We start from the raw sequence: 25,254 nt of genomic DNA on the forward strand, positions 1-25,254 counted from the left end.
TACATGTATGATGGTATATTAGTCTATTCTCACACAGCTATAAGGAAATACCTGAGGGCTGGGTACAGAGGCTTATACCGGTAATCCCAGCACTTTGGGAGGCCAAGACGATGGATCACTTGAGGCCAAGAGTTCAAGACCAGCCTAGCCAATTTGGCAAAACGCCATCTTTACCAAAAACACAAAAAATTGGATGGGCACAGCGGCGGGTACCTATGGTCCCGGCTCCGAGGGAGGCTGAAGAATGAAAATTGCTTGAACCTAAGAAGCAGAGGTTGCAGTGAGCTGAGATTTAGCCACTGCCCTCCAGCCTGAGTGACACAGAAAGACTGTCCAAACAAACAAAAAAGAAAGAAGAAATTGGGTAATTTGTAAAGAAAAGAGGTCTAACTAACTCATGGTTCCACAGGCTGTACAGGAAGCATGGCTAAGGAGGCCTCAGGAAACTTATGATCACAGTGGGAGGCAAAGGGGAAGTACGTACGCGTTAGGTGGCTGGAGCAACAGGAAGAGCTGGGGGGTGGGGAGAGGTGCCACACACTTTTGAACAACCAGATCTCGTGAGAACTCTGTATCATGAGAAAAGCAAGGGGGGATATCTGCCCCCATGATCCAATCATCTTCCACCAGGCCCCATCTCCAGCCTTGGGGATTACAATTTGACATGAGATTTTGGCAGGGACACAAACCTACACCGTATCACATGGGTACATAAGTGTTCATTTTGTTACCATTCTTTAAGCATGTGTTATATACTCTTTTTGTGTATGATATATTTCATAATAACAATTATTAAGAAAGAAATGCACTGGCATAAGATTAAAAGGTGCAAGTGCGCTTATTTCAACTAAAGAGAGTTTATTACAAATAGTTTATTAAAAAGCTAAACAAGAAAAAGCCATAAAAAGGAGATAAATACTTTGAATTGATAGAAATATTGTTATATATACTAAAGAAGATTTCTACTTGACTGTCCAGTTCAATCTAGTATGAAAGGCTTACAATTATAAATAGATCAGCAACAGAAACCTATAATTAAATGAAAGACAGAGCAGCAGCTTTGGAAAGAGATACATCAAAATGTTTTCTCATGCTGAGATGGAAGGGTTGTGATAATAATGGCAGGATTGTGAGTGATTTCCTCCCTTACTTTTTAAAATTATAGACAGACTCTGGAGTTAGACATGACCTTGAATTGAGCATCCATAATTCATTGGTCATGAGACCTTAGAAAGTTTGCTTAATCTCTGAGCTTTAAATTCCTCCCATGTAAAATGAAGATAGAGCCTCAAAAGTGTGCTGTGAGGTTTTAATGAGATAATCTGTATTAATCGCAGAGCACCTAGCTTGTAGTAAGTTAACAAAATTTGGTATAGTTACTTCATTGCCCCCTTTTATTCACCTTCACCACATTTATTTTGGGGTATCCTCTCTTTCTCAGGAATTGAGCCATCATGATAGGAGACCATAGCTCAAGATAGGGTAATAAGACTGAATGCTAAAATTTTAGATGGAGTTACTGGAAAGAGGCGCCATCTTTTCTCTGACATTACCAGCTCCAAAGATGTAAGCTAGAGCCTAGGCAACCAGCATCTTTGGAACCACAAAAGTAGAAGTGGTTCCAGCTGCCTGAAAATAAAATTAACTCAGGAGGAGATGGGAGCAGGGAGAGAAAGAAAAAGAGAGACAGACAGATGTTGAAACATTGAATGCTGAAGACAACATGGAAACCCTAGAACCCAGCCACAACTAAACAGATCCACACTTAACTTTTCTGTAAAGAAATTTTTTGCATAAATTATGTTTCTATCACTAGAAATCCAAAAATCCTAGCTAATAAATGAGTTAGTGTATAAAATACAGTTAGAGCAATATAAATCAGGTATTATACTAATACATTGTTCTTTTTTCCTACACTGTTTAGTTAGCGTGTGTTTTTATTGCTTATTTGCTTATTATTTTTCTATTTTTACCTATGTAGATTTCTTTCCAAGTTTTTTTAAATTATTGCATGTGTTTATTGTCTATGTGTTTTTTTGTTCTCTCTGAAATGTTTGCCAATATACTTGAATATTTTAATTATCCAATTTAGAACTTTACCAGCAGATAACTGCAGCCCCAACTGACGGCCTGACTTATCTCATCCCAGTAAGTCCCTCCCAGATTCCTGACCCTCAGAAACTGAAATAAATGCATGTTTGTTGTTTTAAAGCTGCTAAACTTTAGGGAATTATGTTACGCTGCAATAGACAACCAACACAATCTCTTTTCATAAGTTTTATATTTAACCAATGGTCATATTCACTTTCAAGCAGAAAACTTTCCTCAAATGAAGTTTCTTTTTCTTTGTTCCTTTGAACATGTTGCCTTTGTTGTTTTTTCCCTCAGAAACTGTGATTCCCAAAGAATTGGGATCTCTAAGACCTGTCATCCAATTATTAGCTCATCAGTTTAAGGATTTTATTCTTATGCTTTTGAAACAGTCCTTAAAAATTTGTCCTCTACTATATGAATTACCTTTTCCATGGTTGCAAGTTTGCTATTTGCTGCCTGAAACCTGGTATCATTATGCTGTTATAGATTTATTACAGTCTTTTCTTGTCTTTGATTTTTCACACATTTTTTCATAACAGCCTACTCTTGTTTCTCTGAGGAAAAGTCGCCTGACATATTTTTGAACAATTGCAGCTGATATTTTTTCTAAAACTGGCATCTGTTTCTTATAGTAAATCTATTTTAGGTGCAGGCCATTTTCCTGAATCATCAGGACCAAATAGTTTAGTGGTGGATATGGTTTGGCTCTGTCCCCACCCGAATCCAAATCTCATCTTGAATTGTAGTGCCCATAATTCCCACATGGGAGAGAAACCCATTGGGAGAAAACTGAATTATGGGACAGTTTCCCCCATACTGTTCTCATGGTAGTGAATAAGTCTCATGAGATCTAATGGTTTTGTAAGGGGAAACCCCTTTCACTTGGCTCTCACTTCTCTCTTGCCGACCCCATGTAACACATGCCCTCTGATGTGATTGTGAGTCCTCCCCAGCCACATGGAACTGTGAGTCCATTAAACCTATTTTCTTCATAAATTACCCAGTCTCAGATATGTCTTTATCAGCAGCGTGAAATGGACTAATACAGTGGTTAAGCCTACAGATCAGGAATCATTCTGCCCAGGTTTATATCCCAACCTCCAGGACCTTGGAAAAGCTTCTTTTTTTTTTTTTTTTTTTTTTTTTTTTTTGAGACGGAGTTTCGCTCTTGTTACCCAGGCTGGAGTGCAATGGCGCGATCTCGGCTCACCGCAACCTCCGCCCCCTGGGTTCAGGCAATTCTCCTGCCTCAGCCTCCTGAGTAGCTGGGATTACAGGCACACGCCACTGTGCCCAGCTAATTTTTTGTAATTTTAAGTAGAGACGGGGTTTCACCATGTTGACCAGGATGGTCTCGATCTCTTGACCTCGTGATCCACCCGCCTCGGCCTCCCAAAGTGCTGGGATTACAGGCTTGAGGAAAAGCTTCTTAAACTCTGTGTTTCAGTTTTCTATCTGAAACATTGGGGTGAGAGTAGTACCTGCCTCTTAGAGTCACTAGGCTAAAACATGTAAAGTGCTTAGAACCACTTCAATACCTGTGTGTGTGCTCGAAAATATTAGTCATTATTACCAAGACAATGGCCAACTTGTGCTGCAGAATGTGATCATACCAGCCCACCCACTTCCCACTAGATTCTTCTCTCTTTACTCATCTTCTCATGGTCCTGGTATAGAAGGAAAATCAAGATGCCAAGTTTACTCTGGGCTCAGTAACAGACTGGTATGAGGCCCTATCTTAAGAAATGGTTAAAAGCCAAGGTTGCCTCTCCCCCTAGTTAATACTAAGATTTTTATAAAACGAAAGATAATTATTTAAAACTTAATGCCAGGTTTCATAGCTTACACCTGTAATCCCAGCACTTTGAGATGCTGAGGTAGGAGTATCACTTGAGCTCAGGAGTTCCATACCAACCTGAGCAATATAGTAAGACACCATCTCTACTAAAAATCAAAACAATTAGCCAGTGCACATGGTGGTGCATGCCTGTTGTCCCAGCTAATTGGGATGTAAGGTGGGAGGATCACTTGAGCCCAGGAGATCAAAGCTGCAGTGAGCTATGATCATGCCACTGCACTCTAGCCTGGGCAATAAAGTGAGACCCTGGTAAATAAATAAATAAAAGCAAATTACCTGCTAGGTATCAGGTGAGTATAGATTGGGGCTAGTATTACCATTGCTTACAATTTTCCCAGTATGGATAATGGAAGAATGGGTTCCTAGGGGAAGAATCCCTGGGTTTACATAGTAGAAAAAAAGCATACTCAAACCAGGTCCCTGCAGCATTGAATGGTACTTTTCACCAACAAACTCCTTTTCACTATCGCAAGAACCTCTAAGTCTCATTCCACCACAGCTTCGGACTCAAAGTCTAGGATCTTGTCATCTGTATTAGGTTTGGATGTGACTCTTAATTTGGAGAGTTATAAATTATCTACCTCCATATTCCTGAGACTCAGTGGAGAAATAGTATAATTGCAACAAGCCTTTCCTTTTGAAGTAGTGAAGAACTGCAGGCATGCAGCCATCATTAGTCCAAAACAATTGAAATATCCTCATCAAATGTTGTGAGGTCTTCCCGATTTGGGGGGTAAGCAATGTTACCTTAGTCGTTGTTCTGCTCCCTGGAGTAGCTCCTTATACACCACTCTCCATACCTCTTGGCTTCGCCCTCTGTGATGTCCTTTTTTCTCCTCATCACTTCTGTGGATGTGTCTGCAGAGGACATTAGAAAATATTCACATTTTACTAGCTTACCAAATTTCACAGCCTGTGTCTTGTCTGTGGAAAGTTTGGATGAGGTGAGCATATTTTGCATGTGGGAAAAATGCAAATCATTGTGGCCAAGAAGACAGACTGGTAGATTTCATTATCACCTCAATTCTTCATCCTTTCCTGCACACAAACTTTTGGCCATGTGATTTTTCAGTCCAGTAGGCCGGGCATAGTGGCTCACACCTGTAATCCCAATATTATGGAAAGCCGAAGCAGGAAGATTGCTTAAGGCTAGGAATCTGAGGCTAGCCTGGGCAACACAGTAAAACCTCTCTACCAAAATTCTTAATTAAGCCAGCCATGGCAGTGCTTGCCTCCAGTCAGTTATTCAGCAGGCTGAGATGGGAGAACAACTTGAGCCCAGGAGTCTGAGGCTGCAGTAAGCTACGATAGCACTACTGCATTCCAGTCCAAGCAACAGAGCCAGACTCTATCTCTAAATAAATAAAAGCATTTTTCCACCCCTTGACTTGGGGCTTTGCCATGTGGTTTGCTTTGGCCAATGGGATGTTGGTAGGTAAGTGACAGGCAAGGGCTTGCCCTGGGCAGTGGTGACTGCCTTCACCATTAGAAGAATATGCCTGGGCTAACCCGCTGGACCCAAGAGAAGGATGAGAGACATCTGGAGTAGTAGAGCTGTCCCAGCTGCCTAAGCCTGAAGCAGAGTGAGTAGCAGGCCAGCCTACATCAGCTGAACCCCAGCTGATTCACAGGCTCATGAAGGCTAATAAATCATTGTTGTCTCAAGCCACTGTGTTGTGAAGTAGTTATTATGCAACAATGGCAAACCAATATACTTGGAAATATAAGGCATTTGCACAAAAGCCTTATGTGGCATTATAAGCTAAACTGTGCCCCTCGAAATTGATATGATGAAGCCCTAACCCCCTGAAAAAGATTCTGTGTTGACCAAAACTTAACCAAGCTTTTAAACTTATCTACTAAGTTCACCTGTGCCACTCCCCTGTAAAGCCCAGTTTTAGCAAAGAACCCTGCTAAATCAGTGTGTTAGTCCATCCTCACACCACTATTCCCTGAGACTGAGAAATTTATAAAGAAAAGAGGTTTAATTGACTCACAGTTCCACATGGCTGGGGAGGCCTCAGGAAACTTACACTCATGGCAGAAGGCAAAGGGGAAGCAAGACACCTCCTTCACAAGGCAGCAGGAAGAAGAAGTGCCAAGTGAAGTGGGAAGAGCCCTTATCAAACCATCAGATCTCGTGAGAACTCACTCACTATCACGAGAACAGCGTAAGGGAAACCCTCCCCCATGATTCAATTACCTCCACCTGGTCTCTCCCTTGACCTGTGGGGACTATGGAGATTATCGGGATTACAATTCAAGATGAGATCTGGGTGGGGACAGAAAGCCTAACCACATCAGTGTAGCAAGAACTCCCCCATCCTCAACATCAGATTGTTTGTGACATCTGATCAGGTTCCTCATCCCCCAGGTGATATGTGATGATCCTGGCCTGTCTTCAGCTAGAATCCTGTTAAGTGGGTTTAGCCACAATCCCACTTACCTCTGATGTTTCCTCTTAGTAATTTCCCATCCACCAACACCCACCCTGCTCCTTGACTATAAAGTTCCACTTGCCCATGCTGTATTCAAAGTTGATCCCAATCTCTCGCCTTCATTGCAAGATCCATTGCAGTGGTCTCTATAGCCATCTCAATGGCCCTGAATAAAGTCTTCCTTATTGTGCTTTAACAAATATCATTGAATAATTCCTTAACACCCCAATGTGACTGTATTTGGAGACAGGGCCTTTCAGGAGGTAACTGAAGTTAAATGAGATTGGTTTTAAGATGGAATCCTAATTCAATAGGACTGTTTCCTTGTAAGTAGAGGAAGAAATTGCTCTCTCAACAAGAACACGTGTGGAAGAGCCATAAGGACACTGCAGAAGGCAGCCAACCTAGAGGTGAGGACAGCAGTCATAGCAGAAGCATTTGTTGAGTGCATATCATTGGTCAGGCACCATGCTAAGAATTTTACACTTATCAGTCTCTCTTGTCTTAGTGAAAGTCCTCCCTCTCCCTGGTATCAACATCTCCCTTCCTGTTCTTGGAGGCAGAATGTGTCACCTTTGTTTCCAAATAGGTGGTTCTCAGTTGGGAACCAAGGGCCTGATGTGAACAAGACATAGGTGTGGGGGGCAGATTGGGAAACGTGCTGTGTGCTATGTCCCCTGCTGACCCCAGAGTGTCATACTAATGTTAATAGCAGCCTGGAATAGAGGGGGATAAGAAATGAAATGCTAGAAAGAAAATGAATATTACTATTTTGTGAGGATGCTGATGGGAGTATGGATGAGATCAATGATACTGGAAACCTAACACAGAGTCTCTTACACAGCACATATCCAGTAGATATTTATATCCAATAAACATTGGTTACATGCATGCATGAATGAATAATTTAATTTTTTTTAATTTTCCAACATAAGTTGATATTCTCCCTACTTGCTACAGTCAGAGCCACTAGCACAAAAATTTTAGTACTGTAGCCCAGAGGTAGTATTTACTGAAGGAATTTTAATTTTTAAAGCTATTTAAATAGCATATTTTAATATTAAAAATAGCCATATAACTATTTCCATTATATATTCCTGACTTTATAAATTGAAATTTGTAAATAATGGTTTTAGCTACCTATGTTTTGTATTAAGAGTATCTGCTATGTACTAAGGTTCAATCAGGCCAATTGTCTTTTTTTCCCCAGAGAACTCCCATGGACTAATTCAAAGATCCTGAGTCGAACAATTACAGCGTTGTCCTCTTGACTCTTAACTAAACTGGGGCTTAGAGAAGACCACCAGCAGGTGATCACCATGTTTCATTGATAGTTCAAGGAAACTTCATGTCCAACAGGAAGCCTTGAGGTGCTGACACCTATACAAGCCTTTTCCATGGGCTCAGGGCCTGAGATGATTTTCAGGTGAGCTCCTGGAGGGTCCTAGCTCACCACTAGCCAAATTTATCCTAAGCGGACAGACCTTTCTCTGTTTAACTCAGAGAAATAACCACACTCAGAAATGCTAGGTAAAAATGTACTATTTGTAGAAAACTATTTACTCAAAGGGCTTAACCCCTTCCACAGAAACCCTGAAGGTGTAATGTTGCAGCAGGTCTCCCCCATTGGAGCTTTTTTTTCTCAGCTCACTGCAACCTCCACTTCCCAGGCTCAAGTGATTCTCCTGCCTCAGCCTTCTGAGTAGCTGGAATTAGAGGCATCCACCACCACACCTGGCTAATTTTTATATCTTTAGTAGAGGCAAGGGTTTCACCATGTTGGCCAGGCTGGTCTGGAACTCCTGACCTCAGGTGATCTGCCCACCTCAGCCTCCAAAAGTGCTGGGATTACAGGTTTGAGCCACCTCACCCAGCTGGAGCATTTTTTGTAATAACAAACCAGGCTGCGTGCAGTGGCTCATGCCTGTAATAGCAGTGCTTTGGGAAGCTGAGGCAGGAGGATCACTTGAGGCCAGGTGTTTGAGATCAGCCTGAGCAACATAATAAAACCCCATCTCAACAAATATTTTAAAATTAGCTGGGTGCAGTGGCATGTGTCTGTAGTCTTAGCTACTAGGGAGACAGGGTGGGAAGATCATTTGAGCCCAGGAGTCAGGGTGCAGTGAGTCATGAACTCAACATTGCACTCTGGCCTGGGTGACAAAGCAGGACCCTGTCTCAAAAAAAAAAAGGAAAAAAGAAACAAGAAAACATTGTCTGAATAAACTATTTGAATAAACTATGATGCACCCATATAAAATAATTGAAAGAAAATGTTTGAAAGAGTAAGTTTGGTCCATATGCAATGATATGGGAATGTCTACAAAATATAAAATTAAACAGAAAAACAGAAAAGACAAGGTATAGAAGGGTTAATATTGATCGTGTGAGTATTTTTTCAAAGGATAAACATTTACAATGGTGAACTATTTGAATAGTGATGTAATCTTTGTTCTTGATATTTCCTGTTTCTCTGTGACCTTTCTGCCATTCCAGCGGCAGTCAGAATATTCTACCTGCACTGCCTCAGAGAAACACTACACAGAGAACAAAGATGTCAATTCCTGGCTTTGGAATTTTTAAACAGGCTATTGATTCTGCTGCCATAATAGCTTTGAGAGGTTTGAAAGCTAATGCTTTTGAGTTATAAGACTCAAAAGCCAGTTATAAGACTGGCTTTCAAAATGCACATAATTAATGCCACAAGCCATCGTGTTGGAAGAATGTGTGCTCAGTTGGACCCATTTTTGCTCACTCTCAGACTAAAAGAGATTCCATGGACCAGGAAAGGGAATTGAGATAACTGCAACTGGGTCCCTAAGAAAGGGCCCTTTCCAACCAGCACCAGGGAAGGATATGGTAGAAACCCCAGAATCCCCAGACACACTGGGAGATCTGAGAGGAGAGAAGATACGGCCTCACTACAGGGAGGTGGCAAACATTCCAGAGTTCCTCATGTGCTGCAGGACATGGCAGCTGAAGAGCAGAGACAACCAAGTAGGGTGGCCCTGAGACATCGTACATTTGCCCTGTGCAACACACACTCAGGAATGGGCAGAATCATTCCTGAGGCACCCAGAAAGGTCCCAGAAGTAACTGAGAAGCCAGACCTCAGAGGCTTTGAAACCAGAATGAGAATCTGCAACAGCTGTCCACATGGGCCACTGGCTGGATACTCAATGGGGCAAGAGCCCCAAAATGCTGGGTGGCAATCAACACCAAGGAGCTCCTACACCTCATCTACTTCACACCTCACACCCCATCACCCTCCATCCATCACCCCTCAAAGCTCAATCACAACTCCAGGAAAGGGTCGGGGTAAGCCCTGAAATGTCTGTACTTAAGTTCACACCTCCCAATGGCAGCTTGAAAACAGAAGTAATTGTACTTGCTTCAGCAACACATATACTAAAATTGGAACAACAGGGAGAAGATTAGCATGGCCCCTGTACAAGGATGACACGCAAATTCGTGAAGCATTCTATATTTTTACAAGAAAAAAACAATCCCATCAAAAAGTGAGTGAAGGATACGAACAGACACTTTTCAATAGAAGACATTTGTGCAGCCAACGAACATATGAAAAAGCCCATTATCACTGGTCATTAGAGAGATGCAAATCAAAACCACATTGAGATACCATCTCAGGCCAGTTAGAATGGCGATCATTAAAAAATCTGGAGACAACAGATGCTGGAGAAGATATGGAGAAATAGGAAAGCTTTTACACTGTTTAGTGGGAATATAAATTAGTTCAACCATTGTGGAAGACAGTGTGGCAATTCCTTAAGGATCTAGAAATAGGAATACCAATTGACCCAGCAATCCCATTACTGAGTATATATCCAAAGGATTATAAATCATTCTATCATAAAGACACATGCACACGAATGTTCATTTTAGCACTGTTTACAATAGCAAAGACTTGGAACCAACCCAAATGCCCATCAATGATAGACTGGATAAAGAAAATGTGGCACATATACACCATGGAATACTATGCAGCCATAAAAGCTGATGAGTTCATGCCCTTTGCAGGGACATGGATGAAGCTGGAAACCATCATTCTTAGCAAACTGACACAAGAACAGAAAACCAAACACCACATGTTCTCACTCATATGTGGGTGTTGAACTATGAGAAAACATGGACACAGGAGGGGAACATCACACACTGGGGCCTTTTGGGGGGTGGGGGCATGGGGAGGGATAGAGGGGTGGGGGGACTGGGGATAGATAACATTAGAAGAAATACCTAATGTAGATGACCGGGAGATGGATGCAGCAAACCACCATGGCATGTGTATACCTATGTAACAATCCCACACGATCTACACATGTACCCCAGAACTTCAAGTATAATAGATATTCTTAACTTATTGCTAAAATAAATTAATAAAAATGGATTATTCCTTTAAAAAGTCTATAAAAAAAATTTTTTTTTTGAGACGGAGTTTCGCTCTCGTTACCCAGGCTGGAGTGCAATGGCGCGATCTCGGCTCACAGCAACCTCCGCCTCCTGGGTTCAAGCAATTCTCCTGCCTAAGCCTCCTGAGTAGCTGGGATTACAAGCACACGCCACCATGCCCAGCTAAGTTTTTTTTGTATTATTAGTAGAGACGGGGTTTCACCATGTTGACCAGGATGGTCTCGATCCTCGTGATCCACCCGCCTCGGCCTCCCAAAGTGCTGGGTAAAATTTTTTTAAAAGAAAATAGAAGTAATTTATGTTGTAGGAAAATATACCATTAATAATTCTACTTCCTGCCACCTGAATGTATGACCTGAAATTTGCCCCTGTTTAGAATCATCATCATCTACAGAAATATCTGAAACTCTAACAATGGCCACTCCTAGAGAATGGAACTGGAAAAGAGAGGATGGAGACTCACATTTTTCATTTTCTTCTCTCTGGATGGTTAGTTTTTTAACTATATGCAATATATCCCCTCTACTTGGGAGGCTGAGGCAGGAGAATGACTTGAACCTGGAAGGTGGAGGTTGCAGTGAGCTGAGATTGTGCCACTGCACTCCAGCCTGGGCAACAGAACGAGACTCCGTCTCAAAAAAAAAAAAAAAAAAGTAAATGACTACGATTTCCTACAACAAAAACAGTTTGTAACATTTTTGGTTCTTATGAGCTATCCAGCTAAAGAATTGCTTTCCCAGGAAGTAAAATAAAATCTAGATAATTAAACAACGGAATGACTTAGAAGGCCTTTTGCTGCTGCTTCTTATATATGTCAGCAAACATGAAGATAGAAACTGCAATCATGATGATAAGAAACAAAGCATGTTTAGTTTAAATTTTAATTTTAAATTAAAATTAAACCACCAGGCTGGTCTATAAGGGGTGTCTTGGTTCACCATCATCTTTGGCTAAGGTTCTCTACCTGTCTCATGTTTACCTAGCTGAGACACGCAGTAGAACAACCTGCATTGAAATTTTCAAAGGACTCACCTCAACATAGAGCCTACCAAGGCTTCCCATAAGTTAGAATTGGAACCCATCATTTCTAATTTTGTTTAAGGAATTGATTAAAGTTGTAGTTTGGGGTTTCTTTCAAAGTTTGTAATGTTGCTCCTGGCTTCAAAAACACTCAGAGAATGGAAGTTTTATACTAAAAAACACGAGTTACGTGCTGTTTTTTGTAACTGATCATTTAATATACACACACACTATCTATTTTAGGAAAATGCTCCAGAGACAAATGGTGCTCTAACAAATTAGCACTGCATGGAGCAGCATTAAACCGTCATCCATAGATTACTTGTATAACAAAAAAATGATACTCAGTAAATGGAAAATAAACGATTTTTTTTCTAAAAGTTAAAGCCATTTCCAATACCTCTATAGAGTCGTTGAAAATGTGTTCACAACATTCATACTTGACATCTCTTCAACTGCTGTTCATGTTCAGATGCCCATCTTAATCTTGATCCTTTCCACTTCTGCATTTGGGAACTAGGGAGAGGAAAGCCACTTTTCTGATGTGGAATAGCACATCTTATCTGCTCCCTTCTCAGGACACTGGCAGGTAGGGAGCTGGGTTGAGGGGCAGAGGAAGCAGAGGGCAAAATGACCTCCATGGGCCTACACACTCAGAGATTGCAGGTGTCAGAGACACTCCAGGGAAATGGTCCCAGGTACTTGGGAATGTTATACCCAGAACTGGATACGTTTGGGCTGCTAAGCCAAGGGATGGAGATGAAAGGTTCAGGGAAGCCATAAGTGGGGGATTTCCACACCTGTCATGCCCACAGCCTCCCATCTTTACAACCGTAGCTGCCAAACCACTGATAAGCATAATCCATGTGTTCCACTGGCTGCCTTTGTCATGAGTCCTACTGGCCACCAGCCCTGCCCTATAGAACAGCCAGTTTAAACTAATGTTATAGTAAATGGGCAATGCGATCCCAGAGAAAAACTCACTGCAAGCCTCTGGGAGGGAGGTTGAGCATCCGCCTCAACTACACTTCCCCTATCAGGGCATGGTGTTATGAGCAGAAGTGACTGCTCAGCCTAAACTATACTTCCTGCTTCCTGATGTGTAGTGGGGTACAGTGTCCTACTCCACAATAAGGAGCAGGAGAATTGGTGTATGTCTTTTGGGCTGAGCTCATTAGCAAGCTAGCACACCTTCTTCACCCTTTCTTTCCTCTTCTTCTGTCTTCAGGCAGCCCAGAATGGGAAACTTTGGAGTTGCATGTCAAGCTGATGGAGCATTGACGGAGGAGCCTGCAAGCCTTAATCGCTGCCTAGAAGAGAGCTGCCTGCTAACCAGGAACACCTGTTTGAAACACAGTGAGGGAGAGATTAGCTTCTACTATGTTGGAGTCATTATATATTTGGGGGTTTGTAATAGCAGCTCACATGTTCTAATACATAAGCCTATGTGCAAACCCTGCTCCCACATTTCAGACAGGGCTCTCTCAGTTCCATAGCACTTTCCCAACGACGCTTTCAGACAATCTGTTTTCTCTGGCCATGTTTCTACTTGGTATTCCAATGTAGCAAGTCCCAGACAAGTGCTCCACTTGCCCTTTTGCAATGGAAGCAGGGACTGGTTCTTACTTTGAGCCAAATGAGATGAAAACTTGTCCTCACCCTCTTCCCCAGATTTATGAGAAAGATTTCCTTGATCCTTGATCAATGGCCAGCAGCCAGTCAGACAGCCATTTACATGTCCACACTGGTCCCAGCCATCAGCCAGGATCTCCATTCATTCAGCAGTATCTACTGAGTGCCTCCTAAGTGTCACGCATTATTCTAGGTGCTAGTGATACAGCAGAGAACAAAGTAAAGTCTCCACCCTCTTGGACTTTCCATCTCGTTGGGGAAGACAGACCACTGACATACATACATGCATACATACATATTTGTAGCACTGTAATACCGGTAATTGATACTATAAAATTAGAACAATGCAATTGTGAGTTAGGAGGTAAAGTTACTACATTTATCTAGGGAGAATGAGAAAGCCCTCTCTGAGAGGTCTCATCTGAGCTGGTGTCTAAGTACTAAGAATATCAGGGCTAGGACATTCCAGACAGAGGGGACAACAGGTGCAGAGGTCCTGGAAGTTGAGCCTGCCTGGGATGTGTGAGGGACTGAAAGAAAGCCCAGGATGGCTGGCCTGTGGTAGGTCAAGAAGGGCAACAAGTTTCCAAATGGGGGAATCATACAGAGCTTGGAGTCTGCCTCCCTTTATCCTGACCTGTCTCTTCTTCCATTCCAGTTCTGCACATTTCCAAGGCTTGTCCCACACTTTCAGGATGGCTTAACTCTTGATTTGACTTTCAAGCTGGTGTTCCTGACTTTGGCCTTTGACTTTCTCCCAATGATTTCAGCTATGTTCTCTGTGTTTAGGCCATTCTAAGCATTCTTTAAAGCACTGCTTTAAAGAAACACTGAGATTGGATAATTTATCATGAAAAGAGGTTTAACAGTTCTGCAGGCTGTACAAGAAGCATAGCACCAGTATCTGTCCAGCTGCTGGGGAGCCTCAGAGAGTTTTTACTTATGGCAGGAGCAGCCATGTCACGTGGCAAGAGCAGGAGCAAGAGAGACAGTAGGGATGCCACACTTTTAAACAACCAGACATCAAGAGAAATTATTTACTATTGTGAGGACAGAACCAAGAAGATGGTGCTAATCCATTCATGAGAATTCCACCCCATGATCCAGTCACTTCCCACCAGGCCCCTCCTCCAACACTGGGGATTACAATTCAACATGAGATTCAGAGAGGACAACATCCAAACTCTATCACCTTCCCTCTGGCTCTTTCACTGATGGGCCGCCACACTTGCCCTAGTCTTGTCCCATCCTGAGGACCCAAACCTCAGCCAGAGGCACCCTGGAGTTTCTGAGGGGGCTGAGGAAGGAGAGAAGGATGGGTTTCTGAACTGCCAGAGTCACGAAGATGTCAAAAGTGAACATGATCCCTCAGTCCAGGCCTGTGGAGAGTTCTATTTTCTGGTTCATGGAGTGGGCTGGGCTAGGAGAAGGAGAGGGCAGGATCTTAGGGTCATAGCCCTCATGCCCCACCCTGGGAACAGACTCTGCGCGAAGGCAGCCAGACCAGGAAGTGGCTCCATCTTGCTTTTCTCAGTCCATGGAAACAGAATCACCAGGGTGTGTGTTATGGTTTCACAATGGTCCTAGCACAGTGGAGTTTTAACTCCAGGGTGGAATAACTCTCAGGAGCATGCGCCAGGAGCAGCAGCCCGGCTCTGAGGTCACAAATGAACAGCTCCCGCAGCCATGAAGTCCAGGACCATCATGCCTTACTAGGTCTTTGAGATGACATTGCTTCTTCATGACTTTCCAGCTAAACAAAATTTTTTCTTAAAAAAAAAAAAATCACAATTACCTTCATCCTCATCATTTGCACCAGGTATTGAATAACGATTCCCCATTACGTTTGTGGAAAAGTCACTCTTCCATCTAAGCTTCATATCGTGAACCCTTTGCAGCTGCAGTAAGCCTTCACAGGTTTGCATCGTTATTCTCTGCTTTTTATTAGTGTCTGATGACCCAAGAGGAAAAGACTTTATGTCTTCCTGTTTGTTTCATGCACCAACCCATCTACAAATGCACCCAATTTTTGCCTCTTCCCCATCTATGTATATGTCCTTCACCATAGCTGACACAGGCAACGAGAAGGTAAAGATCTGTACTTCTGTGGGTCATTTTGTCCAAGAAATTCAAAGCAATGACAGTAGGCTAGAAAGAACCCAGGAATTCAATTCAGAAGACACCATTCCAAAGCCTAGAGCTCCCACTTACTTGCCAAGGCCAAGTTAGGCAGGTTATATTCCTTCTATAAGTCTCAGATTCTTTTTTGTTAATATCTGCCTCACAATGCTGTTTTGTGACTAAGTAAAATTACACGTATTAGTATGTTAACATAGTGCTTGGCACATAGTGGGCACCCCTTAAAAGTTGGTTATTAAATGTGGACTCAGCATATTCACAATGGGTCATTTTCTTATCTGGTGCTAACCAAGCTCCCTCTGATACTTGCAAAGTCCTACAGTCTTCAAAGAAGATCTGTAACCTAGTGAGTCTCTAGAAGTGATTCCTGAGTGAATACAATTCATGATGTGTTTTTTAAAGAACCAGCTGAGTGCAATAGTCCCTGACTCTAATCCCAGCTACCAGACAGGCTGACGCAGGGGGATCACCTGAGCTCAGGAATTTGAGACCAGCCGTGGCAACATAGCAAGTCCCTGTCTCAAAAAGAGAAAGAGAGAGTATTGCTAAATAACTTTTTGTAACATGATTGCTTTTGTTGCATGAATGATTTAATCATATGTATTACTTCTGAAACATTGACACAATGTCTACTTTCTCATGAATTTTAATGAAAGGGTTTGAGGTTTTGTTTTTTTTGTGGGGAGGGTTGAGACAGGGTCTTCCTCTGTCACCCAGGATGGAGTGCAGTGGTGTGATCATGACTCAACCTCCTTGGCTCAAGAGAACCTCCCACCGTAGCTGGGACTACAGGCAGGTGCTATCACATCCAGCTAATTTTTGTGTTTTTTGTAGAGACAGGGTTTCGCCATGTTGTCCAGGCTGGTCTGGAACCCCTGGGCACAAGAGATTCCCCCACCTAGGCCTCCCAAAGTGCTGGAATTCTAGACATGAGCCACCATGCCCATATGAGATTTTTTTAAACATTATTAGCAGGGAAGGGAAGTAAGGTGAGAGGGTTGCTTTGATTTTTACTTTGCACACTAGTGAGTTGAAGACCCACGTTCTTCATAGACCGCAGACGTTCACACCCCTTAGGTGTGGAAACGAATTAGTCCAATTATCCATGGCACAGTTTCTCTTCTGAAAGGTTTATCCAAGAACTAAATACTATTTTTTTAAAATACTACAACAGAGGAAGCAGAGAAGAAAAAAGAGGACAAGGGGGAGAAAAGGAAAGGAGAAAGAGAGAGATTTACTGAACTTAGAGTATTTGTCTCCTGGATACTTGGTATGATGATTAATACTGTCAACTTGATTGGATTGAAGGAGGCAAAGTATTGATCTTGGATGTGTCTGTGAGGGTGTTGCCAAAGGCGATTAACATTTGAGTCAATGGACTGTGAGAGGCAGACCCACCCTCAGCCTGTGTGGGCACCATCCAATCAGCTTCCAGTGCAGCTAGAATAAAGCAGGCAGGAGAAGATGGAAGAGCAGACTTGCTGAGTCTTCTGGCCTTCATCTATCTCCCATGCTGGATGATTCCTGCCCTCAAACATCAGACTCCAAGTTCTTCAGCTTTTGGCCTCTTGGACTTAGACCAGTGGTTTACCAGGGGTTCTCAGACCTTTGGTCACAGACTGAAGGCTGCATTACTGACTTCCACACTTTATAGATTTGGGGATTCAGACAGATCCACCACTGGCTTCCTTGTTCTTCAAATTGCAGACAGCCTGTTCTGGGGCTTTACCTTGTGATCATGTGAGCCAATTCTCCTTAATAAACTTCCTGTCATACATACATATATCCTATTAGTTCTGTCCCTCTAGAGAACCCTGACTAATGCACTTGGCCTGGGTGAGTGGGGTTGACCCTGATGTCTGGTCTGAGTGGACTCTGAACCTGGACTCGTCCTCTGCCCACGTCCTTGACTCATCTCTTAAGAAGCACTCACGGTGGCTCACGCCACTTTGGGAGGCCGAAGCGCGTGGATCACGAGGTCAAGAGATCGAGACCATCCTGGTCAACATGGTGAAACCCTGTCTCTACTAAAAATACAAAAATTAGCTGGGCACGGTGGTGCATGCCTGTAATCCCAGCTACTCAAGAGGCTGAGGCAGGAGAATTGCCTGAACCCAGGAGGCGGAGGTTGCGGTGAGCCGAGATCGCACCATTGCACTCCAGCCTGGGTAACAAGAGCAAAACTCCGTCTCAAAAAAAAAAAGAAAAAAAGAAGCACTCAAACTTCTTTTTATCTTGGAGTCCTGGTTCTAACTCTCCGTACTAAAAGCTGGATGTGCAGATGGAAGGAGCATCGCTGGTCCAGTCAGTGCTAGTGCTGACCTCTCTCTCATCCAATTCCAACTGAAGCTTCCACTTGTTTTTCTGCCATCTCCCTTAGTGATGATGGCTGCCAGCTGTCTAGAGCTCCTTCTCAACCTGTCCTCCACCCAATGTCCTGTACCCCATCCTACCACTCCCCAGAGCACACAAATGGCATCTTCCTGCAATGGTACCTTGAATCATCACATATTGATCTGAACCAAGGTGATTAAGGAACACTGAACCTGTAGAGTGAAAAGAGGTCAAACCTGGGAAGAAACTCCTTCCTTTGCCAGTAAACTATGGGGTAGATCTTTTTAAGTCTGAGGTTCAGCAGCCTTGTCTGCCCTCCTTCCTATATGGGAAATATGTGATCATGCTTGAATATAAAGGAGATCCCTAAATTGTGACTTGTGGCAGTGAGATGAGAATACAAGATGTGCATACTAACCACTAACCATGGCTCCTTGATGGAGGAACGGTCACTTGGTTTTTGTTTGTTGGCTGGTTGGTTTAGAGACAGGTCTCACTCTGTCTCCCAAGCTGGAGTGCAATGACACCATCACAGCTCACTGCAGACTTGAACTCCTGGGTTCAAATATCCTCCTGCCTCAGCCTTCTGAGTTGCCATGACTGCAGGTACGTGCCACCATCCCCGGCTAATTCTTTAAATTTCGTAGAGATGGGGTCTCGCTATGCTGCCCAGACTAGTCTCAAACACCTGGCCTCAAGTGATCCTCCTACCTCAGTATCCCAAAGTGCTAGGATTATAGGTGTGAGTTGCCGTGCTTGACCAGAAGCTGCCACTTTGTTATTTCCATCCTTGAGATGTCAGGCCCTGAAGACTCAGCATGGGTTCCCTCAGAGCTTGGAAGGAGAGTGGGACGGCCAGCCACATCTGTCTGCGAGTGCTCAGAGCTCAATATATCCTAAGCCCCAGGATGCTGTGGTGGGAGTGTGGCAGTCTGTGCTGCCCTGTGGTTTGCTTTGCTGCTTCACTCACTTAACAATGGCAGCACAGAGGTCCAGCAGCCAGACCTGCTGGCTTTCCACACGGGAGGCACAAACACAAAGATGTTGTCTTTGGGGCCTCATCAAGTGGAACGGGTGCACGAAGAATGCACATGTACAGGATAAGCATGGAATTTCTTCATCTGTAAAGCGAGAACAGTACTGAGATGGTTCATGAGAGGATTAAAGGAGATGATGCATGGAAAGCACTTAGCAGGGTGCCAAACACCTGGGAAATGTTGACTTTTTTTTTTAGATAATAAGAGGATATAAAACAGTCTACTGAGAAAGTTCAGACCACAAGCTCAAAGACCATGCAAGAACATCACCGCATCATCCTCTCCTAATTCATGCCTCTTTGAACTTGGTGGTAGACTCATTTTTCTTTCCCGGCTGAGTTTACCTCGACATATTGGTAGTTTACATTCGGGAACCATCCTCCCACCCCGCACCATGGGTTATCCCCATTCAAACTAGAGCTACCATGTCATGAGGTGTCTCCCTTTGGCCACCCGCCTGTCCCCTAAACTACTGGCGCTCACAGGCACTAATTAATAAACAGCATGATGTGATTTTATCACAAAGTAATTGGAGTTTGGGCACAGATGCTGAGCGGGAATTTTTTTTTTTTTTTTTTTTTTTTGAGACAGAGTGTTGCTCTTGTTGCCCAGGCTGGAATGCAATTGCATAGTCTTGGCTCACTGCAACCTCTACCTCCCGGGTTCAAGCAGTTCTCCTGCCTCAGCCTCCCAAGTAGCTGGGATTTCAGGTGCCTGCCACCACACCCAGCTAATTTTTATATTTTTAGTAGAGAAGGGGTTTTACCATGTTGGCTAGGCTGGTCTCGAACTCCTGACCTCAAGTGATCTGCCTATCTCGGCCTCCCAAAGTGCTGAAATTATAGGCATGAGCCACCACACTTGGCTCAAGCTGAGTGTGAATTATAATAATCCAGTTGATTTGGTGACTCACGCTGAAAGGAATGGCATGTGGTGATGCACACATAGCCTGAGGTTCCCCATATGACCCTGGGCACTCCCAGACTAACCCCAAAAGAGACTGCTGGCCTCCCTGCCATGCTGTTGTGGAAGGGTCACTCTCTGCTGGTGCCATTGCTATACCCATCTCTGAATGCAGTTCCTTCCCTGACCAGAGGAAGCTGGCCCATCATTCAGGGTCCAACAAAGACCAAGGGGCAGCACTCACTCCCCTCCTCTATGCCACCGGTCCCCAGCCTGGGCAGTAAAAGCCAAAGCCATGACCCTTCCCCTCTGTGGGCAGGGATCCCTCCCCTCTCCCACCCAGGGCAATGTGGCAAAAACCTATCTCTACTCCTAAAAAGAAGAAAAAAAGGCATCATGGTGTTATGCAAATCACACACACACACACGTAGTTAAATGTAAGGGCTTGTTAAAAGCTGTCAAAGCCAGGCATGGTGGCACGGTACTGTAGTCCCAGCTACTTGGGAGACTGAGGCAGAAGGATTGCATGAGGCCAGGAGTTCCAGGCTGCAGAGGGCTATGACTGTGCCTGTGAATAGCCACTGCACTGCAGCCTGTGCAGTGTATCAAGACCCTATCTCTTAAAACATATATACAAATTAAAGTGAAACAGGAGCGTTGGCATGCACCTATAACCCTAGCTACTTGGTAGGCTGAGACAAAAGGATTACTTGAGCCCAGGAGTTTCAGACTGTACCAATCTATGATCATGCCACTGCACTCCACTCTGGGTGCCAGAGCAAGGCCCCATCTCTAAAATTAAAAAATAAATATATATTTTTTAAAAAGCTGGTACCTCCAAGAGCTCTGACTTTTGAGGTCCAAATCATGTCAAGAAAACATTGCTTTGAAGGTCTTAGATCTTAAACTGTGGACAAAAAATATTATGTTTTGTCAACATTGAAACTCAGGCTGTTATAACTTGCAGAGAGGAAAACAAGTTTATGTTAAACCAAATTAGTTTCATTATCAAATGTAATAATTATTTGGGCATGTTAAATAATAGAACTACCATGTTTTCATACTCTACCATAGTATCTTTTGTTTTGTTTTGAGACAGTCTCACGCTGTCACCTAGGCTGGAGTACAGTGGTGAGATCTCGGTTCACTGCAGCCTCCGCTTCTCAGGCTCAAGCGATCCTCCCACCACAGCCTCCTGAGTAGCTGGGACTACAGGCATGCGCCACCACACCCAGTTAATTTTTGTATTTTTTTGTAGAGACAGGGTTTCACCACGTGGCCCAGGCTGGTCTTAAACTGCCGAGCTTAAGCAATCCCCCTGCCTTGGTGTCCCAAAGTGCTGGGATTACAGGCATGAGCCGCGGTGCCTGGTCTACTATAATACTTTCTAAACTCCACTTACATCAGTTCTTGTGGCTATTGTGACAGATTGCTATAAACTTAGTAGCTTAAAACAATAGGAATTTATTCTCTGACAGCTCTCAAGGCCAGAAGTGTGATCTCAAGGTGTCAGAGGGGCCGGGCTGCCTCCCAAGGCCCCCAGAGAAACTTCTTCCTTGCCTCTTCCAGCTTCTGGGAGCTGTCAGAGTTCCTTGGCTTGCAGCTGCCTCCCTCCAATCTCTGCCTCTGTTTGCCTGACTTTTGCTATGTGTGTCTCAAATCTCCCTCTGCCTTTCTCTTATAAGGACTCTTGTCTTTGGATTTAGGGCCCACTTGAACAATGCAGGATAATCTCCTCATCTCAAATGACTTAATTACACATGTAAATTTCTTTTTTTCTAAATATGGTCACATTCACAAATTCCAGGGATTAGGATGTGCACATTTGTTTTGGAGTGTCACCCTTATCTACTATACTGCCCTCTTAAAAATTATTAGTTTGTTGAGTTACAGCAGGTAAAAGTAGAGACTTAACTAATACACCTGGGCATTGCCCCCAGTGGCCAGCACAGGAAGTTATCCATAACGGGCACTCAATTTGTGCTTAGGAAATTGACCCAAACATCTAAGAATGGGCCATCAGGAAGACAAAACCACTTCCCATAACACTGGTAACAAGACTGCCTCCTGTTTCCTTTCTTCAAAAGTCATTTACAAAGTCTGGGTAACAGAGTAAGACCCTGTCTCTAAAAAAGAATAAGAAATACCAATCCAGAAGCTGAAGCCACTCTGGATTTAGCTAAGAAGACCAGTGACCAGGCAACCTGAGTGAAAGGTGGCTAACTCTCCCCACCCAGCAGTGGGGTGGGTGGGGGGAGGTCAGTCAATCACAGGCAGAGATGGGGGACTCTGCAGCAGCAAGCCAGCTGGTAGGCAACACAGTTGAGAAGGGACAATGTCCTGTCCCTGACACTAGGAAGGAGTTCCAGAGCAGGATTCTCCCCTCCTACTCACATTAACATCCCTTGTTACCAACAGCAGAATCCTCTGCTTCAGACCAGCTCAGCTCTCCTCCGAAAGCAGTACGGTTGTCCCAACTCTCAGCCATCACACAGGCCATGTGTCCATGCCAGGAGCACCATCCCTTCCCCAGTTTTACCCCCTCTCACTCTTGCCTCGGGACCCCACAGCTGCCTTCACCATGGAGATTTCCAAGAGACCCACACACACACACCTCCCTCTGCTCTGAACTGTTTGAGCTTTGCACATCTGCATTCCTCGTTCTCTGTTGCTGTCTACTGCAAAGTTGAAGCCGAGTCTTCTCTTTTCCATGTATTCCCACTCAACTTCCAGCAAAGAGCTGGAACACCCGTTTCATGGAGCGGGTGTTCGATAAACACTTGTTGAATGAAAGGCACTGTACTGAAAGTACAATCAAATCCAGGATTTCCTGGTGACTTGGGAGTCAAAGGAAAGTGTAGAAAGGTGGTCGTGGTCTCAGGGCAATTTCTGGCCAAGCCATCTCTAAAGACCTGGCTCATCACCCCTTCCTTCTATTAGATTGGTGGAAAAGTAATTGTGGTTTTTACCATTGAGGCAACAGCAGAACTGCAATTACTTTTGCACCAACCTAATATCTTGATTCAATACCCTTGTTACATAGAATTATATATGCCCCTCTTTGTGCCCCAATAATCCCTATGCATGCTTCCATCATAATTCTCATCACAACATTCTTATAACGTGCTTGCATAAACTCTGTTACCTTCGCATTTGATTATAAGATCTTTGAGGGCCGACACCATCTTGATTCATCTCTGCATCTCTAACATTTAGATTAATGGTAACAGCTTGAACTCTGCAGTCAAATAGAATCATGTTCAAGCTCTTCCTCTTATGAGCTGTGTGACCTTGGAAAGCTTTCATTACTTAACCTCTCTAAGCTGAATGAGCTGATGGAGGATTGTTGAGAATTATTGTTCTCCATAATAATAATATTATTATCACCATCAATTTTAATAAAGTATTATTATTAATGCAGGGAAAGCATTTAATTCAATGTCTGGCACAATCAATTGTAGTTAAATAAATGGTTAAAAGTTCAGAGAGGCTGATTTTTCACCCTCTTCCTGCCTGTGTTAAAAGTTCATAGAGGCTAATTTTTCACCCTCTTCCTGCCTGTGTTACTGCCTTTTTTAAGAAACTGTTCCAAAAAATGATAAGTGTGATGCGTATGGCTACTGATTCCAAAATTCTCTTTTCCTGCTTTCAGATTCCCAGCACAGACACTCCAAGTTCCAGGGCTGCACATAAACCAGTCCTTGATTTCAGAATTTCTCTAGCTTCACTTTCCCAGTACAACACCACCGATGACTTGCCAGAATTCCCTGTGACAGGGACTGCCTCACTGTCACAGCCAGTGCTACTATGATGTCACCATTATCTCACCTCATACATTTCTGTCATTATGCCAATGTCTCATTTCCTCTAGTGGAAAAAAAAGGATAAGAATCACAGCTCACCCTGGAATCCGTCAAAAGTGAAGAAACCAAAGTAGAAAATTTCTAAGTGAAATTTCATTGGCCCAAGAAATAGCACCTGTAGCATGAACCTTCAAAGGATCACTCAAACCCATATAGAGAAAAAATAATAATACACCCCAAAAATGAACAGTACATGGAAATGTCTAAGATTGTGTTCTACCAGTATATACAGTTCGGAGTTAAACACACAGGGAGTAAGTTCAATTTTCCAGAAAAAAAAAACAGAATTTCCTATTGAGAAATAAAAACAAGCTAATAATTAAGGAGAGTAGTGAATTGATGAGAAGATACCAAAAAAAATTTTTTTTTTTAGACAGGGTCTTGCTTTGTCACCTAAGCGGGAGTGCAGTGGTGCAATCTCAGCTCACAGCAGCCTTGACCTCCCGGGCTCCAGGGATCCTCCCACCTCAGCTTCACAAAGTACTGGGATTACAGGTGTGAACCATCACACCAAGACCAAAAATTAAAAAATCAGAATAACTTACGAAAAAGAGAAAAGTCAACTAGGCTGGGCATGGTGGCTCACACCTGTAATTCCACCACTTTGGGAAGCCGAGGTGGGAGAGTCACTTAAGCCCAGGAGTTTGAGACAAGCCTGGGTAACATAGTAAGAACTCATCTCTATTTTTTAAAAAATAAAAAATTAGCTGGGCATGATGGCACATGCCTGTGGTCCCAGCTACTAGGGAGGCTAAGATAGGAGGATTGCTTTGGCCCAGGAGGGGAAGGTTGCAGTGAATTGTGATCACACCGCTGCACTCCAGTCTGAGAGACAAAGTGAGATTTTATCTTAATAAAAAAGAAAGAAAGAGAAAGAAAGAAAGAAAGAAAGAAAGAAAGAAAGAAAGAAAGAAAGAAATGTCAAACCATAAAGTTGAAAACTAAGGATGTTTAAATCAGTATTTAATAGTTCATCCCTGGAATTAAGATAACAAATATCCTATAAGTCTCTGGATTATGTACATGCTTAAGTGTCAATTCATCACAGTAGACAGGGCAGCCAGATAATTCAAAAAGAATCTGCTTTGCATATCAAATGACCCAGCAGAGCTACTCCCGTGCCAGTGCCTCCTTCACCAAGCTGTCCCAGTGACAACATGACAACACGTCACTGATATTTACTTGCAGACTCCCAAGTATCCAGAGAGCCAAACCCACTGAATCTCAGATCTGGCACCATCCACTCAGATCTCGTAACTCCCTTTGCTCCCCTTCTCCCCACCCTGGTCAGCTCCAGAGGCCACCACTGTGGGTGAATGAGACTGATGATGATGGCTAATGAGGGTGTTGTCACTGTGAATGTCGACAGTCAAGTTTGAGTGGGTCTAGTTTAAACTGCTACAATTGCAGGCTCTGGTTTCTGCCTTAAAAGGTAATGACAAATGTCAACATGCTGCAGATGGTAAAAGCGAGGTGTCACCTTCTGACTCATTTAACATTTTTATTGG

General features: G+C 43.3%; 1 long non-coding RNA gene and 1 other non-coding gene across 9 annotated transcripts in view; one reads left to right on the plus strand and one right to left on the minus strand.

Moving 5' to 3' along the window:
* Window positions 1–25,254, minus strand: part of LOC118146779 (uncharacterized) — a 358,558-nt gene that overhangs the window by 251,446 nt on the left and 81,858 nt on the right. For 6 of the 8 annotated variants that reach the window (XR_008475923.2, XR_008475922.2, XR_013525593.1 and 3 more), the window contains one exon: window positions 4,700–4,810. This is a non-coding gene — a long non-coding RNA (uncharacterized LOC118146779). Of the gene's footprint in view, window positions 1–4,699; window positions 4,811–4,971; window positions 6,050–12,238; window positions 12,355–13,029; window positions 20,192–25,254 lie in introns of those variants that run through there. The other 2 variants (XR_013525592.1, XR_013525596.1) reach the window with 2 other exon arrangements.
* On the plus strand, window positions 9,775–9,881 carry LOC118147000 (U6 spliceosomal RNA). Its single transcript, XR_004733183.1, has one exon. It is a non-coding gene; the product is annotated as a U6 spliceosomal RNA (small nuclear RNA).

This window comes from Callithrix jacchus, chromosome 13 (genome assembly GCF_049354715.1).
Source record: "Callithrix jacchus isolate 240 chromosome 13, calJac240_pri, whole genome shotgun sequence".
In the NCBI taxonomy this organism is placed as follows: domain Eukaryota; kingdom Metazoa; phylum Chordata; class Mammalia; order Primates; family Cebidae; genus Callithrix; species Callithrix jacchus.